Source organism: Podarcis muralis, chromosome 10, assembly GCF_964188315.1.
Source record: "Podarcis muralis chromosome 10, rPodMur119.hap1.1, whole genome shotgun sequence".
NCBI classification, from domain to species: domain Eukaryota; kingdom Metazoa; phylum Chordata; class Lepidosauria; order Squamata; family Lacertidae; genus Podarcis; species Podarcis muralis.
In genome coordinates, this window is record NC_135664.1 from 56934520 (window position 1) to 56952207 (window position 17688).

The 17688-nt window shown below is 42.3% G+C and overlaps 1 protein-coding gene across 4 annotated transcripts in view; it reads right to left on the bottom strand.

Annotated features, from left to right (window-relative positions):
• FGD4 (FYVE, RhoGEF and PH domain containing 4) overlaps positions 1 to 17688 on the bottom strand; it is a 100777-nt gene that overhangs the window by 52498 nt on the left and 30591 nt on the right. For 2 of the 4 annotated variants that reach the window (XM_028746202.2, XM_077935083.1), the window contains exon 1: positions 9525 to 9795. The exons of the other annotated variants lie outside the window; for them this stretch is intronic. The gene's annotated coding sequence lies outside the window, so the exon portion shown is untranslated. Of the gene's footprint in view, positions 1 to 9524; positions 9796 to 17688 lie in introns of those variants that run through there. 4 annotated transcript variants of the gene reach the window in all.

A 17688-nucleotide genomic window follows, 5' to 3' on the forward strand; every position in this document is an offset into this window, starting at 1 on the left:
TTTTCTTTAGAACTCCCCTTGGAAACGAAAACATACACACATAGAACTGAATAATGGTTTCTGATATTTTCACTATTAGTTATTGGCAGCAAACGCTATACTAGTCAATAAACGGTGTGTAATGAAGTTCCTTCTCAGCAGAAGTGGTTAGATAAAGCTTGTGATGAATAGAATTTATTAACCCACCAAAGGTTAGCAAGTTTAGGCGAGTTTAAGTCAGAGGTGCTTGGGACTTTTCTTTCAGTTCATCACTATACAGATAAATGGGGATAAGTTTTTCCTTTATCTCTGGGTAAGTACAGACTCCCTACCCAATCTCAAAAAATATGAACACTTGTCCAGAATGTTATGTACTGAAGTTCTCACCCTGGGCCAGCAAGAGGATACTGTAGATAGTTCAGGTCCACATATGCAAATAAGGGATCGAAAGTGACGTTCAGTGATTGGATAGTTACAGAAAATGGTTACTGTTGTGTTCTAGTGGAGCTCTATATAAGCAGGCTGGCTGAACCCTTCAGTTCAGTTCAGTTCAGTTCTGGCCTGTGAATAAAGAGGAGCTGTTTGAAGAATCACTGTGTCGTCTGATATGTTCACCCACAACTTAACACAGAAGAGAAGAGTTGTCAAGAAATACAGAGAACCTAACTGGCAAACAGTTGTAGCATACAGGCGGCAACCATTTTAAGCACGTCCAATTGATGTGTGGGTCCTTTTGGACCTGGAAGAAGGCAAAACAGGGATGGAACAGGGTGGGATGTGCTTATATGCGCTCAGCCTACGCACTCAGGGACCGGGAACAAAAAAACTGTGCAAAATGGCTGTCGCCTGTACAGCAGAAAGCATGTTCCCTTTACAAAAGCATTTGTATATAGGCATATAGAGGGTTTTATGGCAAGGCTCCAGCATTTTCAGACCAAATGAGGGCAAAGCAATGCTTATTTCATACAAGCGGTCAGTCTGTAGGGAAAACAGACTTGCGAGATATGCAACGGCTCTATTCCGGATCAAAACAAAAAGGGCTTTCTGTAAGTAGCAGCAAAGCATTGCTCGCAAGGGCCATGTAGGAATAGTGGCTTTTATTATCAGATGGCCTGGATAAATCTTCTGGCTCCCACTAGGGATAGGGAAGGCCTCATTGTGACCACAATTTTCAAACTTTTATGTTGTATGTATGTTGTAGTAGTTTCCAAGATAAAGAAGCCTCTGTCCAAACTAGATACCAACTTCCCGCCACAATGCGTCTGAAAGAGGAACACCAGCCTGTCATGGAACGTATCGGCAGCTTGCCAAGAAAAGTCTCTGTACTGTATGAAATGCCCCTCGCATAAAAAGTCTATCTCAAAAGAGTTCCTTGAATTCCCATCAATCTCAAAATTTGTTATTTATTTAAAACATTTCTGTCCTACTCTTCAGCCGAACAAGGATCCCAAAGCAGCTTACAAGTTATCGATGCCCCTCAGGGTCACAATCAAAATATATGATCAAGGGTTGTGACAGAGGCAAAGCAAAAAAACCTTTGGATAAAAGCAGAGGATATTGTCTTCAAGATTAAACAGAAAATAATCTGACAGTGAAACAATTCAAAGGCAATTCATGGTGACTCAATGGCCATCAAAGATCATAGACGAAAAGCAGGTGGTTATCCTGTGGCACACCAGGTGTTTCTGGAATACAACTCACATAATTTGCAGCAACTGGTCATGATGGCTAGGGCTGATGGGAATTGGCATCCAATGACATCTGCAGGGCCAGAGATGAAGCGCCCCCCCCCCCGTCCTTAGCGCTTCTAAATGGTGAACCCACAGCTGATAGGCCCGTTCAGCCCCACCATCAGAAAAATCAGTGGCACCTCTCATACCATTATTGCTAGGAGGTCTTAGCACTCCTAGGTCCCTCCTAAAAGACAAGTAAAGCTGAAAGAGCTTGCATTTGAAGTCATAAGATAAGGTAAAGCCATAACTTGATATTTCTTCCCTTTGTTCTCCCCAATTCTGTTAAAGGAGAACAGCGGAGCAAGAACACTAGATACTAAAATGAAACATCCCACCAGTGGACATCATCCCTCTCAGTGGACATCACTCCCTCTCAGGGCAACCCCAAGACAATACCACTTGTACCCCATCTTTCCTTGACTGTCATTAAAGAGCTTTTACATTTCCAAACCATTTGAGTCTGGCTGCTTTTCAAATGGCAAGTGGACAAACAGCCTCATCCATAAACCCCATCACCTAATCATGTACTTTGGCAATATAATTTTGGAACTCTTCACAATCTGTATGGGACGGCACACTATTTTCAGGTCATCTGCAACCTGGGTTACCTTGCCCCTGACACTAGTAAATTTATGAACAAGTTGTACGGCAATGGTCCACATGCAGATAGCTTGAGGGACCCCACTATTTACTTCCCTCCATTGTGAAAACTGTCTGTTGATTCCTTTCCTGTTTTTCAGCCAATTTTGATGGAGGCTGGGTTTATATTATGAACAACAGAAAGAGAAAAACTGTGATTAGGTTCAGGTCAAACAGAAGGAAATATTGCTTCACACTACATGTAAGTAATGTATGCAATTGATACAAAATATGATGACTAGACAAATTCAGAATGTATTGGTAATGGGCTGTCCTATAGTTTGTAACAGTGAATGTGAACTCAGTTCTCCTTGTGTACATAGACAAAATGATTCTGTAAGTTAAAAATCCTAAGGGCGAGGAGAAACTCCAACATACCCTAATGAGGATTGAGAATGCTAAGTGGAAGGAATGCAATATCCTTAAAGATAACATGGTTGGGCTGGAACACTGAACAAGAGCCGTCCAGATTGCAATATTTTGTTCCACTAACCACTTGTTAGCTATAATAAATAAAATATAACTTGAAATAGATAGAGGTAAAAATATCATTTCCAGTTGTTGGAGACAACAAGTAGGGAGAGGTCACCTTCATCATGCCCTGGGCCGACGTGTTCAAATGAAATGTTAGATTCTGATGCAGCATTGCATTTCCCCAGCAACAACAAAAAACTGGCATCTGACTGCTGTGAACATGTTCTCACATATTATAGAATTAAATCATCTGGACAAAGTGACATGAAAAACAGATCAATATGCAGATAATAGCTTTCACATAAAAGGCTAGAATAAGCTACAGGTTTAAAGTCAAGCCATGTTGAATATTACACACACACACACGTATCCATTTGTGGGACCTTTCTGTCCCCCATAAAGTGGGAAGGGAAACAGAAGAGTTTGCAGATGCAGGTAGCCTTAACATTTTAAGGAGGAGGTGGCAAAGGCGTTTTAACAAAGGGAACAAATTGTCACTGCTTCAGGTGGTAGGTTAGCTGCCCTCAGCAGCCTACCTGTGTTCATTTGGGACAGAATGCCCCATAGGAACCATGGCTATATCATCATGTAGTACAACCTTCACCAATGTAGTATCTGCTGGGTTGGTAATGGCTTTGGTCCCCACTCAGCTCTCACCTGTGGCTCCTAGAAGCTGTCAGCATGCGACAGCAGCCACATCCTGCAAAATGGCTTCGACTAGCTGGCAAAACCAGGTGAGGGTAGCCGATGAGTCTTAAACCCTCAGTGAGATAGGGACTTCCCCTTCATGAGAAGGCAGGCTCTGGAGGATTGAGCAGACAAGACCAATAGTAGGTCCAATGATCAAGAAGGTGGTTTCTGCATGTGCTGCGAAGTGAGGGACAGATGTAGCACCGTTCCCCTGTCCCAACTTTCAAAGGGAATGCCACTGGGATGCTGACCAGATGTTAACCAAGCCACCTCATAGTTAGCCTACCCGACTCAAAGCTTTGATTTCACCCATCCCAAAAGTTAAACCAATGTTGAGAGTGCATTATTTTTTTTGCCCAACTCCCTGGAAACACTAAAAATCCATGGTCGGGATAATATGCAATATATGTTTAGATTCAATAGGAAGAAAACCCTATAGAATTCAGTAATGAAACACTTCCTAAAAGTGCTGCAGAATTTCCTTCTTGGGGGGTGGGGTGGATCTCCATATGAGGCATAATATATGAAGCATCCTTCAGATACAATACATTCCTGTCTTAGCATGGCAAACGAGGCTCACACAGCCCTTCCAGCTAGGATTCTAAGGTCAATACATTATATTTTCTGTTGGCACCATGTGGAAGCATGGCCTGTTTTGTGAAATATGAAACAGACTCTTATTGCACACACAAAAACTAAAGACACAGCACAGGAAACAAGCAGAAGAGGTCACTTGATGCACTCTAGAGGACAGAACATTGATTTTTATGTTAGTAACAGCCAGCTGCATCCAGGCAGACAAGATTAGCAGCTTCCAACATGGGGGAGGATCCTTTTAAAAATCTAAACCTAAACTGAAAACGCAGGTATTAATTGGTAAAGAAAATATGACCAATGATTATTTATTTAATCCAGGCTATTAAGCTGTGGCTTTAATAATGACCAATGGAAGGATTCCCCCCCATATATTCCCATCTTAATTGAGGTAGTCATTCAGAGGGGGATAAGAAGCCTGCATCCATATCAGACTTCCTCACCCCACTGTCATTACAGGGAGGATGAGAAATACCACTTTCCTGCTTACTCCTATTTCACTGAATGCTGCACAACTTGCTTTGATTGTCTGTGCTTTGATTGTGTGGAAGCAAAGGCTTTTTGAGTGAATATAGCTGAATGGTCCACTGAAACCAGGAAGGGAATGTGGACACAGCCAGTTCAGGATTGTTGTGCCTTGGCCCACATAAACCTGGAGCTGGTCCAAGCCGAATTCATTCTTAGTTGCATAGTTACATTTTATTGCCAAAGACAAAAAGAAGAAGAAAGAAATTCAGTTTTTACAATCTGACCATATTTATTTTTAAAAGGAACACAGAGTGAACAGTAGCTTCATCCTGTCATGTGTGATTATGTTGATCAAAAAAGCAAAATCCTGGCAAACAGCAGAATATAACTGAAACAACTAGCTGTGAAGAAATCAGAAGCAACTAATATATCACTTTGCTGGATTGGTTGACTTTCCCCAAAAACAGAAATATGCAGTGCTTATTTCTAAAGCTGGGTGTGAACTGATTTGCCCAGGAACAAAGCAGCTCTAGAAAACTTAAGCTAACAAAGAAAACTCAAGTGTATACAATATCAAGGTACAGTGGTACCTCAGAAGTTGAACGGAATCCGTTCCAGAGGTCCAGTCAACTTCCAAAGCGTTCAGAAACCAAGGTGCGGCTTCTGATTGGCTGCAGGAAATTCCTGCAGCCAATCGGAAGCCACCTCAGATTCCAAAGAAAGCTTGCAAACCGGAACACTCAATGCTGAGTTTGCGGCATTCGGGAGCCAAAACGTTCAACTCACAAGGTGTTTGGGATCCAAGGTATGACTGTACACAGAACTGCGGAGCACTAGCTTTCTGCCTTTAGGAAACTTTTCCACATTAGCTTGTGTGCCAAGGAACTTTTTTGCATGTGGCATGAATTCCCTGAATATTTTGGATCATGTTCTAGGTCAAGTGTGTGAATACTGTACTCCCTACCTCAATTGTGCATTACAGAGAAAGCTCTGCAGTAGACAAGCAGTCTTTTACAGAACATTGGAGGCTGCCTTATACAGAGTCAAACCATTGGTCCATCTGCCTGAGAGGCACCTTAAAACTACACCCAGAAATAGGAAATTACACCTCCCTCAAAAACTGATTCCTTCACCATTTTGCAGGCAATTTTATTGGGGTTTTTCCTGGTTTAGCCACTGATTGTGCAAAATATCATCTTACCATTTTCACACTTCTAAAAGAAAATAGGATGCATCTAATGGTGGCACTGCAGTAGGTGGAAAGTACATAAACGAGAACAAGTTTTGGGCAGGCAAAACACATTGCCCCAACTTGAATGTAAGCACTTTCTACTAGTGCTAAGTCACCACAATTCCCAATTTGCGAGGAATTGAAGAAAAGGGGAGAAACATCAGAATTTTACCTTAGCTCGCAAAAGTACAAATCATATTATATCTCAGTGATTTGCCCAGAAATGGCAAAAACCATGTCAGCTCATTTCCCCTCCAACATGGAATGCTGTTCTCACTCCCTCACTCACTGTTGAAGGCATGGTTTGTAAGCAGGGCCCATGTCTTCTTTCTTTCTTTCTTTCTTTCTTTCTTTCTTTCTTTCTTTCTTTCTTTCTTCAAGTCATGCCTTTTCAAACTGACTAATAGCTTTAACCTTGAGTCAGAGAGGCTCCTTTGAAAACAAAATCCCACAAGCTTTTAGCAATATGTTTTAAATTAAAACCTTGAAAATGTAACAAAAAAATTAAATTCTGCAGGGCAAGAGCCTGAATGCAGTAGATGAATCTAAGTCATGCCCAACAGCATTCCAGAATAATGTGTCAAAGGGAAAAGCAGAAAGCCTTCTCTGTTTCTGGGAAACAATTGGGTCAGTTTTATTTGCCATTCATTTTGACTCTATACATTTAGTCAAACTCAATTACTCGATGTCAGACTTCCTTTCAACCAACTACTCCTTCCATATGAGAGCAAGAACACACATTAAGCATGTTATGTTGTGTGTCCACATTTCTGATATGACAAAAGAAATAGGACAGTGCTTCTGCTTCTATAGAAAGAAAATCAGGATTCATTTTTGACATCTTTTGTAACCTTGGAGAACAGCATTAATAAAGACTCTTGTTCCGAATCGCCAGAGGGAAAGATGAATTTCCTAAAGTGAGTCGCCTGAATGGCACATGTAAAGGCTATGATCAGGGTAAACAGCAACCAGCTGGACCACCTATCACACAAGTATAAACATTACCACTTGGAAAATTAGTTCCATTAGAAAAAAGTTCATCAAGCTAAAAAAATACAAAACTTAGGACCAACAGCATTTCAGAATGCAGCATACAGACTTTTGAGCTACACAGGTTAGACCTCCAGGACCTTTTCTTTTTAAGAACTGGATTTTTAAAGTGATGGCATAGCATTAATTCCTGCTCATCCTAGGCTCATGTTTCTTGCTGGATGCTCAGCATGAGAATATTTGGAGCAAGCAGATCATGCATCCAAGTTATCAGCTAGGAAAAGCCTACATTAAATGGGCACGGGCATCTCCATAAGGGTTCTGCACCGCAATCACTACAATCCGTGTAACAGTGGTACCAAGAAAAGGGAGTACCACAAGTGTGCAAATTACAGCTGCCTTGTGTACAACCCCGCAGATGTGGCAGCACAGGTAGAGTTTCATAAAAACAAACGCCAGAATCAAATTAGCTAGGTACCAATCACATGTGAAATCAACACGCTATCACAGAACAGAACATCTTCAGGGTTTCAGGCCAGAGAGTCTTTCCCAGGGCCCAGCTCTACCAGGAGATGCCGGGGACTGAACCTGGGGTCTTCTGTGTGCAAAGAAGATACTCTGTCACTGAGCCAGAACTCTTCTCCAGCTTACTTCTGAGTAACTGAGGGCCTTACTTCTGAGTCAACATGCATTTGTGTGCCATGTACCACTACATAAACCCACAGCATCTAACATATTGAATTATTTGTTTAATATAGCCCTATCAACATGCACAGTTGTTCTGTAGAAAACCACATGCCAGGTCCCAGGACTAAGGAGGTTAACATTAAAAACTCAACACAGGAGAAACAGCAGAGCTGATAAATTAACATGAAAGCAGTATGTGATTGTTTCAGTTCAGTGCTTCAGATTAATTATAGGTGAAGTTATATGGGAATATAGGAGCTGGTGGCAAAGGTTTCATGGAAAAAGTGAGCTGGGCTAAGAATCTGAAAGAAGTGGTGCCACACAGGTGTTCTTGGAGGCAGTTCCAAGCATAGAATGGACAAGGGAGGATGGTGAGAGTCTTTTGAGAAAGCAATAGACCATTAGACGGTGATGGGTGTTTGGATGGGAGAAGCAAAGATCACAAGTCATATCAGTCATATCAAGCCACAGAGAGTTCTGAAGGTAAGGGCAATGAGCTCCTGCTGTATTTGGGAATAGACAGAAAATTAAGGAAGCGCATCATGAGGTCACAGCAATGAAGGAGGCCCAATTTCAGTAGAAAACGCTGCATATAAAAATGTGAAATATAATGCAATGCACCTTAAAAATCAACGTATCCCATGAGAACTAAACTCAGAACTCCTGCTCATACGTATTCACTGCATTAGAAGATGTTGTGTGTTGCCCCTGAGCTTGGGCTCTGCTGAACCTCTCTGGGGAAGGATTTCTGTGGCTGTTACTCAGAGAGCTTTATGAAAAAGGCCACTCTTGACTACCCACAGATTGAAAGGGGGGGGCCTAGTAAGGGGGCTGTCTCTAAACTAAGTCAGGCTCACATCACTTTCATACAAGACTAGGATTTGCTGCCACTGTGAAATGCAGATACTCTTTTTTAGCAAATGAAACAAAAATCTAACGATGAAACATCTGATACCTCCCCCATTTCTGCTTCCCAGCCTGGTGATTCATGAACCATTTTCCTGTTCCTCCCAGACACTGACCTACTAACATGTGAAGCACACGAACAGACAGACGTATTGGTTGAATTAAAAGACAGACAGAGCTTAATTAAAAGGTTGTATCTTCACATATAAAATAAATATTGTAGTCCATGACTGTAGCATATGAGCTCCAAAGCGGTAGAGGGGTTCAGGTACCCTAACACAAGCAATGTTGCTCTTAGTATTTTTTTGTTACAATAATGCTTGTACCCTTGTTCAATCAAAGAATATATCTTATTTGTACACAAAAACATTAACCATGCGTTTGACATAAACCACACACCCAAAAATAATTGTAATAAAAACCATCACCAACCATACCATTTTTCTTAAAAAAGCATTAGGAAATGAATGACACCTTCCCGTGTTGCCCCAGCTTTTGCTTTTACTAAAACACAGCACATTGTTTCCTACATGCACACACCCCCTGAAAACTTGTTCAAAAAAAGTCTCTAGACAATAATGTCTAATGGGGCGAGTCCATGATGTTTGAAGAGAAATGAGCCTCCCTCCTGTCCAGTCATTGCTATTTCCTGCATCATCTGCACAAATACCTCACACCAAAACCACATTATCTATTCTGTTCCATAACAGTACCATAGAAATTAGCAGACACCTAAAAGACATAGATCTTTAAATAGCAATCATGTTGATATCATTATTCAATGAAACACAGCATGCCTATCTACTGTGTCCCTCAGAATGCTATTGCAGAAATGCAATGTAATGTACATGAGGTAACAGTATCTAAAAGCATATTCAAGTGAGGTCTGTTAAGACTTTCTCCTTTAAAAAAATAAAGCCATAACATAAAGCCACTGAAAAATAAGACAATAGAGCCTTGCCCCCTCCCCCATTTTCTTGCTCCGCCGTACAGAAACAAACACACACACACACCCTCTTGCTGATCAGCATCTATAGAAAGAATGGCTGACAATAAGAGCTCATTGATAAATATCAATATCATAAGCCACATTGGCATCAATGAAACAATAGCACCGTGCATTTAGTGCCTACCTTTTAAGAACTGAATTCACTTCTCTTGGTGAGAAATCGCTTATGCTTTCGATTTTTTTTTAAGTATCTCTTCTTGCGTCGTTCTCCGGCACACTAATCCAAGCCTTCCATTAACACACTCCATTGCAGATAATTGCAGGCAGCACACACTCCCCTGCTTTTCCCAGTTCCCAACACAGCAAGGATAATCACATTCCAGTGGGGAGCGAACAGATGGTGGATTCCATGGTAACCAACCCTCCTAAGGCTATTGGTAGAACTGTGTGACTACAGCTTATTTGGTAACAATCACTCTTTGTGCTTCAGCTTTGCAAATCCCCAACGATGGGACCATACAGCGTTTAGCACATATTGGGCAAGGCTAGCAGGTGCTTTGCCATGTCAAACAACACTGCAGCATAAACAAAACCGGGTTTAACCTTGATGATATGTTCACCCCGGGCAGGCTTCGTGTTCCAACAGAGCAATCATTTCATTTATTTTAAATTGCTTGCCTACCCCACCGCAAGGGCTTGAGGCAGTTAACAACAAAGGGCAAGCATATACAGAAGTCCAATTAAAATCAGATTAGAATTAAAATAATGCAAAGTACATACCAAAGCCTATCTAAAAGTGAGCTTCCAACTGCTTCCATGTATTTACTATCTTACTCCAGGATTTATTATTTAGGTTAGAGGTTTCCAGATGGTGTGGAAGTGTGCTCATTCAACCTTACTTTTCAATTAATTAATGTTATTGCAATGCATGCAATTTATACGTCATAAGCCAAAGCAAAAAAGGCTATGATTGATCACCACAGGAAAACAAAAAAACCAGGTTCCTAATGTAGTGTTAAAATATCTATTAGTGTCCTGTAGCAACAAATATAGGAATAAACAAAACACCGACTTGTGTTAATGAAGTGTGTTAATGAAAAGAAGTACAACAAAGATTGCTTCCATATTGATTTGCTAGAAAAAGTGGTTTATACTACTTGGCAGCTTTTGTTGCATGCTGTTGTTTTCTGTATTTTCAAGTGGCCTTACCAAGGAATGCTGTGATATTCTAATATATGAATTTATTAAGCAATGATATTGCAAGTCCTTGAATTTGGCCTTAGCGCTTCTGCTGGATTCATCTGCCTCAGTATCCACGAAGCCTAGAACTGACTGAGCAGCCAAAAGTTCTCTCTGTTGCATATATTTAGACTTTGGGCAAGAGGGAATGTTCTGAAAAGCCGCTGTGGATCACTGCTATGCCTGCAGCAACTCATCTCACCTAACGTTCTCTTATACCACAAGTATATCTTATAGTAATGCAGCATAATAGCTCACTGAAGCATGCTTAGCAAAATCCCCAATGTCATTACCTGGAGGGATAGCAGATGGGAAAACGTTATTTTTACAATCTTGCCTGAAGAGGGAAAAATGAAGCTTTTTGATGGTAACACACCCAGAGATGCTAATAATGGTTGCTGCTACATATCAAAAAGAGCAGGTTGACCATACATTCCTTTTTGACTGTGCATAAATATAGCCTCTTGCTCCTTCTGTTTCATAGACACAATACTGCTGTGGCTGGCCAATACATCAACTGATGGGCAGGGCCGTCTTAAGCACTTCTGGCGCAATGGTGCAAAGATCCCTCAGGCGCCCCCTCTCTTTCCCAGAATTTAGAACTCGGGGTCCAACTTGCGGACCACCTCGTAGCCCCGGGAGCCGCCACCGATGTGGTGGCCGTGGCGCAGCTGGCCAGACCCATGCTCGCTTGTGAGGTCCCAGGGCACCACCCCCTCCTCCACTGCCTGACAACGACAGCCCGCTGCCGGCGCTCTCGCTGCTACCCAGCGGCCCAAGGAGCATGAGGCGGTTGCCACACTGCCACATGTGGTGGTGGGGCGGCAGGCACCAGTGACGCGGAGGAGGCCCCTTGGGAGCTGCTCCCTCAGACGACAGCAGCTAGGTGGGCAGCGGCTGAGGGGATTCCTGCAGCCGAGGGAGAGGAGGCAGCGGCCCATCCTCGGCCAACGCCTCAGAGTCGAGGAGTGGCTCCTCGTCCGCCACAGCCCGCGCCGCCGCCACAGAACGCTTGTGAAAGCAGCACAAGCAGCAGCAGTACCAATGCACCCGCCAACAGAAGGGGGCGGCCCGAGGAGGGTAGGAAGGAAAGATGGTTGGCATGGCGCAGCTGGGGAGGCTGCCGACAAAGCCGCGCAGCTCCCCAACTCGCTGGGGCGCCCCTGAGAGGCCGGTGCCCTGGCGCAACAAGCCACTAAACCCTATGGGAAAGACGCCTCTGCTGATGGGCAGCCAAGAACAGGTCTACACAACCCAGAATTGGCGCACAGGCCAGCTGGCTGCAGCACCTTCCCTAGTGGAAGCTATCCGGGCAAATTCACACTAACCCTTATTTGCAGCAGTGGTTGCCATGATTGCCATGAGTTGCAACATGGATCCCTCCACATGGGCTGGGCCTTGTCATATCTCCTATACAGCAAAGCACAGCATAAGAAAGGGAGCTCAGACAGTACCCACACTCATGAAAAGTGGGGATAGCAGAAAGCCTGCATTGTTTTGCTTTCCCCCGATTGTTTTCAAATTCCTCCTAAAAGTGAATAATGATGGACACAGGCACACCTCACTAGGAGGGCATTCCATAACCGGGGAACCACCACTGAAAAGCCCCTACCATGGGTCAGTGCCAACCAAGCAAACCCTGGTGGTGGCACCACTTACAAGCCCTCAGCTGCTGATCATAGCTTCTGAGATGGTTCATACTAGGGAAGGCACTCTTTAAGGTAGTTGGTGCATGGTCCATGGTGTCAAAAACTGATGAGAGGTCAAGGAGAACCAACAGGGTTCCATCCTCCCTGTCTCTCTCCCAATAGAGGTCATCAATCAGGGAAACCAAGGCTGTTTCGGTGTCAAAACCAGGTCTGAAACCAGACTGGAATGGCTCTAAAATGCTTTCTCCAGGCAAACCTGCAGCTGGCTGGCCACTGCCCTCTCAACCACTTTGCCCAGGAAAGAAATATTAGAGACTCAGCTTGGGAGAGGGCATTCACTGTGGCAGCCCCTAAGTTGTGGAACTTCCTTCTCACAGAGATGCACCAGGCGCCTTCATTATACAGCTTTTGACGAAAGCTGAAGATACACCTCTCGACTCTGGCTTTTAACAACTGAAATGCACATTTTTAGGACCCACCTTGCTTCTGTTATTGTAAGTTGTTTTCAACAAACAAACAAAAATGGAACGAATTCTATTGGTTTTTAGTGTCGATCTTAAAATACTGAAAAGGCTCTTACTCCTTTAATTCTCCCCAGATGAAATGAAAAGCTGCAAACCCTTTCTAGACCTAAGCTACTTAATACTAACTAGTGAACTGCACAGAGTACTTCAGCAACACTGAATTAATTGGCCACTAAGAGCCTTCTGTTATTAATAAGCTCCATTAAGACACCAAGCTTGTCAGACTGATCAGAAAACACCGCTTTCAAGCACTGCTCCTTTCCTGCTGAAGAATATATTTGCCATAGGAAGCAAGAGATCTTTGTTCCAGGAAGTTAATAGGACTCACGTATATTTATCTTGAACAAGCACTATGTTTATTACTGTTCTAGATGCAAGTTATACAAATCCTCAAACAAACAGCCTTGATAGGCCCCTACTAGGAATGGATAGCAAAGGAAATATTTATAGACTTTTGCATGAAATACATCTCAATCTGACACCTGTGCACTGAAGCCAAGCTACTTTTGACAGCTACAGCTACCCTTTTGACAGCTACAGCTACCCACAGTTGTCTTCAACTTTAATTAGAGGTATCCTTTTAAAAACAAGGTTTTAATATCTGCGGAATTAATTTCCATGCACGTTAACCACCTGCTGAGAAGGAAATGTTCATTCTTCATAGCATAGGTGGTGTGGATGAAGAGTCACACACCAGCAAGGAAGGGACCTCATATTATTCAAGAATTAATAACATGGAGATTTTAGAGAATACAGTTTTGCTCCTTGAGGCCTCTAGCTAATAGGAAACCTCTGAGGTCTGTCTCGACATGCATGGGCTGATGACAGAAAGCAGTAAGAGCAGAAGCAGCATACTAGGGGCCAGTATGAAGGAAGAGGGCAGATAAGAGAGAGTCTTAAATCAAAGACAATATTGGATCTCCCAGATCAAGGACAAACCTTCAAAGAATCTTACAAGCTACACCAGGGGGTCACCAACCTTTTTGGACCAGCAGAGACAAGTGCTGTGGGTGCCAGCCATAAAACAGCTGCCATACGGGGCACAATCATGCAATACTGATATCACACACACACACACACACACACACACACACACACACACACGATGGCCACACCACCATACCCTCCAACACAACACAGCCGAAATATGAGACGCTATCTTCCAGGTCTCCACCCGTGTGTGAGTTGCATGAGCTGCACGAGATCATGGACCCGAAAAAGCGTGTTTTGACATGCTGCATGAGATCACAAACCTGAAGAAAACACTTTTTGAGGGGTTAGATCTTGGTCCCAAATCATGTAAGAGCAAGGTGCCCAAAATGGCTGCCATTGTCTCGCAGGAAAGAACGGGATGTCCCAGTTTTTCTGGGGCAGTTGGGTATGCACCACACTCAATCTTTTACACACTCACATTGCTTTCTCACCTGCTCTCTCTCTGTCACACTCTCCCACCTTCTTACAGATTGCACATACAAAACAGACCACAACAGAGTTCCCCACCTGTTTCCCCTCCACACACCATACATCTCTTCCTCCTACCCTGCATCTCTCCACCCCCTCCCTCCCTTTCACTGGGCTGGTGATCCACCTCTGATCTAGGAGTAACTCCTGATTGTCCTTGTCCTGTAGGTCTGCACAGAGTGAACAAATATTAAAAGATACAAAACAGAGCCCCTAAAAAACATTTGTCATGCTTTTGGTAAGGATCAACAGAGGCATAGTCTTACCAAGCAAGTACCACAAGTTACCTGGAGGGCTCATACTGCTCAGTAATAACAATAATAAGCTACATTTCTATAACACCCTTCATCCAAGAATCACGAGGTAGTTTACAATACAAAAATATATAGCATAGTAACAAATAAAATAACCCACCCACCCCACTCACAGTTTAAAAGACTATAGATTGTTTAATTAGCCAAAGGCATGGGAGAAGAGAAATCTTTTCGTCTGGTGCCTAAAGATATAATGCGATGGGTGTTACTGAGTTTCAAGTCTGGGGCTTCTTCTACTGAGATTTTGATGGCCTGTTCTTTTCTTTTTCTTTTTCTTTTTTTGGATGACTTTACTATGTTCAGATGTTGCTACCAAGTTTCCCGACATCGCAATTTGGTGAATTTATAGCATTTCTTAACCTCTTAACTGTATAGAACAGCTGTTCTCCAATTCATGTGCTCCTCTCCATCTCTCTACCCTTAAGACTCTCACTAGCTGTTCTGATTGTCTCTTGGAGGTTTCATATCATCTTGCACCTCCATCCTATGATATTCCACACTATCAGGCTATTAAGATACTGGAGATACTTCACCCCCTTTCTATAAGAAAGCTCTAAATTCTAAGGCCTATACCAAGTACACTGCTATTAAATATTTATGGAATGGTAGTGTCCAGAGGTCAGCAATTATGAACCTATTGTGCTGAGTGTGCATGGAACATGATAAGCTCTGTTGCAAAGTTATTACAATATGAGAGAAGGAAGCTGCTGAACATATCTGAGTGTCTGATATCCAATTGCAGTGCTTGCAGCATGCCTAACAATTATCCATAATAAGTGACATTTCGGAGTACACGATATTTTGTCAGCAATTCATGCTGCATCACTCCTACTCTCTCTTCTGTAGCTGGAATTTAATGGAATTAAACATTGCCATCCGCTGTGAAGAATCAGAATTCTTCTCCTAGGTTACTGCTTATCTTTCTCCAAATACTACTGAGAAATTAGGCCTCACATATTAATTTTCTGAGAAGCTGGCATGAGGCTCCATTTTATAAGCAGTTTAAGCTCAAATCTAGTGGCCTGAGGCAGGTCTTAGGTCAAGGCAGCAGCTCAGCTCACTAACATGCCAGGTCTTGGCATCTGATCATGAAATCACAGCATCTAATCCATCTGTGACCACAGCTGTGTGCCTTAGCGTCAGTCCAGGAGAATCAAGCAGAAGAGCGAAGGAAAACAGCACTATCCTCAATATCTGGTACATAAATAATGAGTCAGTCTGCACGGTTAACAGGTTTTCCTTTAATTAACAGTAATGTTAGTCAACAATTAAAATGACTTTTGCTTCTGAGTTTCAAGCCAGAAACTTTGGTATATGTTGGAGTCTCTTCCTCCTACCTCAACTGTCATCAATTCTCTAATGAAAAGAGGAACAAAAAAAGTTCCTATATTAAAAAAAAACAAAAGCCCACAGCTTAACAAAACTAAAAGTGCACCAAGACACATAACAGACCTCAACAAGATATTTATTTTCAAAACTGACAGCATTTGTTAGATTTTGACCAATTAGCTTTCTGCAGAAATTTTTTACTACTATGCCAGAATGTGGGATCTGGTCATTAATTTCCCATATCTAGCTCATCTATGGCCTGTGCTATCATGCACAGGATAGGAGAAAGCGGGGAAGGGAAGGAGGTAAAGAGGAAAGGAAAGCAAATAAAAGAGAAGCATTCCATCAACAAATAAGACTTCGCCAGCTAATCATAACGAAGGAGGAACAAGATAACAAACTAGATATTTGTAGACTAGGAAGCGAAATGAGAGAATAACATAGCTTGAAACTTTAAAACACTGAACTACTCAGTCATTTGAAATGGGTCAAGGTTATCAATGACATTGTCAGGGGAGTGCTTTGCACATGGAGAAAAGCTTATCTTGGGAACAAGAACCCTTTTGACACTTGAGTGATAGGACAATACCTTTGGTTATCCCTGTATAGCCTCTTGTGGGCATTTTTGCCTCACCAAAGCCAGCCATCTCAAATACATCCTGATCCAACATGAGTACCACCACCAGCAATCTCTTTGCAATCGAGAAATGAAAAGGATTGGATTCTAGCTGCAACTGCATGAGCCACTATATACGCCACAGTTGGTTGATTTGCAGAACTGAGCTTCCTTATTCATAGTATAAGAGAATGTTTTGTGAGTAATAGCAAAACATAATGTATTGGTTTTTTTCTTTTGGTTTTTTAGTCGTCTCCAGACTGCACATGACCAGTCTTTTGACAGAAGCATGTCTCTCAGCAAGCATTTTCTTCTCCCAAACTAATCTGCAGACTTGGGAGGAAGAGTCAACATGCATGGTCGGGAACATCGGAGAAAACTGTCTACTTAAAACTGCTGGGAAATCTGTGCTATATTGGGGACTCCAAAGGACTTCTGAAGGGAAGGGTCACATGAAAAAAACAGACTGAATAGTTTGGATGAGCTGTAATAATAAACTCACATATACAAAGACAAAAGAAGTTCACCAAGGCGAAGTATCAAAATTATTGTAATAGAAAACTCCAAGCACTAATGCATTTAGACCCCAGACACTTTTCATTAGGGAGTATAAAGCACATTAGTAGACCCCTCAGTAGTTAGGCTTCAAAACTTCAGTTTAGAAGTAACTAAGCAAAGAGCACATATTAAACACCTACTCTGACAAGACTAGGAAGATCAGACAAATATCTGAAGCAGTAATTGGCAAGTAGATTTACTTACAGATCCCCATGAACATATACATCAAGCAAGGTGTCAACTACACTTCTTAGTTGTAAACGTTTCCTTCAAGGAGCTTAATGTACTGGGAAGCTCAGAATATTTCAAAAAAGGAAGTACTGAATTTCATCACAGTTCCCCCCTGTGATGTGTGCCAGGAAACACGCAATAATGATTTAAAATAGAGCAACAGCCGTTTGCAGAGAAAAACGCTAAAAATCAATTTTCAGAGTTTTGCAAAGTTTTAAAACAAACTGTTAATGTATTAGGCACAAATCTAAGCACTTCTGGGTCCTATTGATTTCACTAGGTTTAAGCACATGCTTCACTCTTCCAGGGAAATCAAAAAACAGTGTTAGGTTAAACTCTTGGCTGATTTATCCCCACTCCCCCTGCCCTATTGCACAGGTGAAATTTGTGTTTACTTACTGCATCCCATTTTACTTAAGGCTGTTCT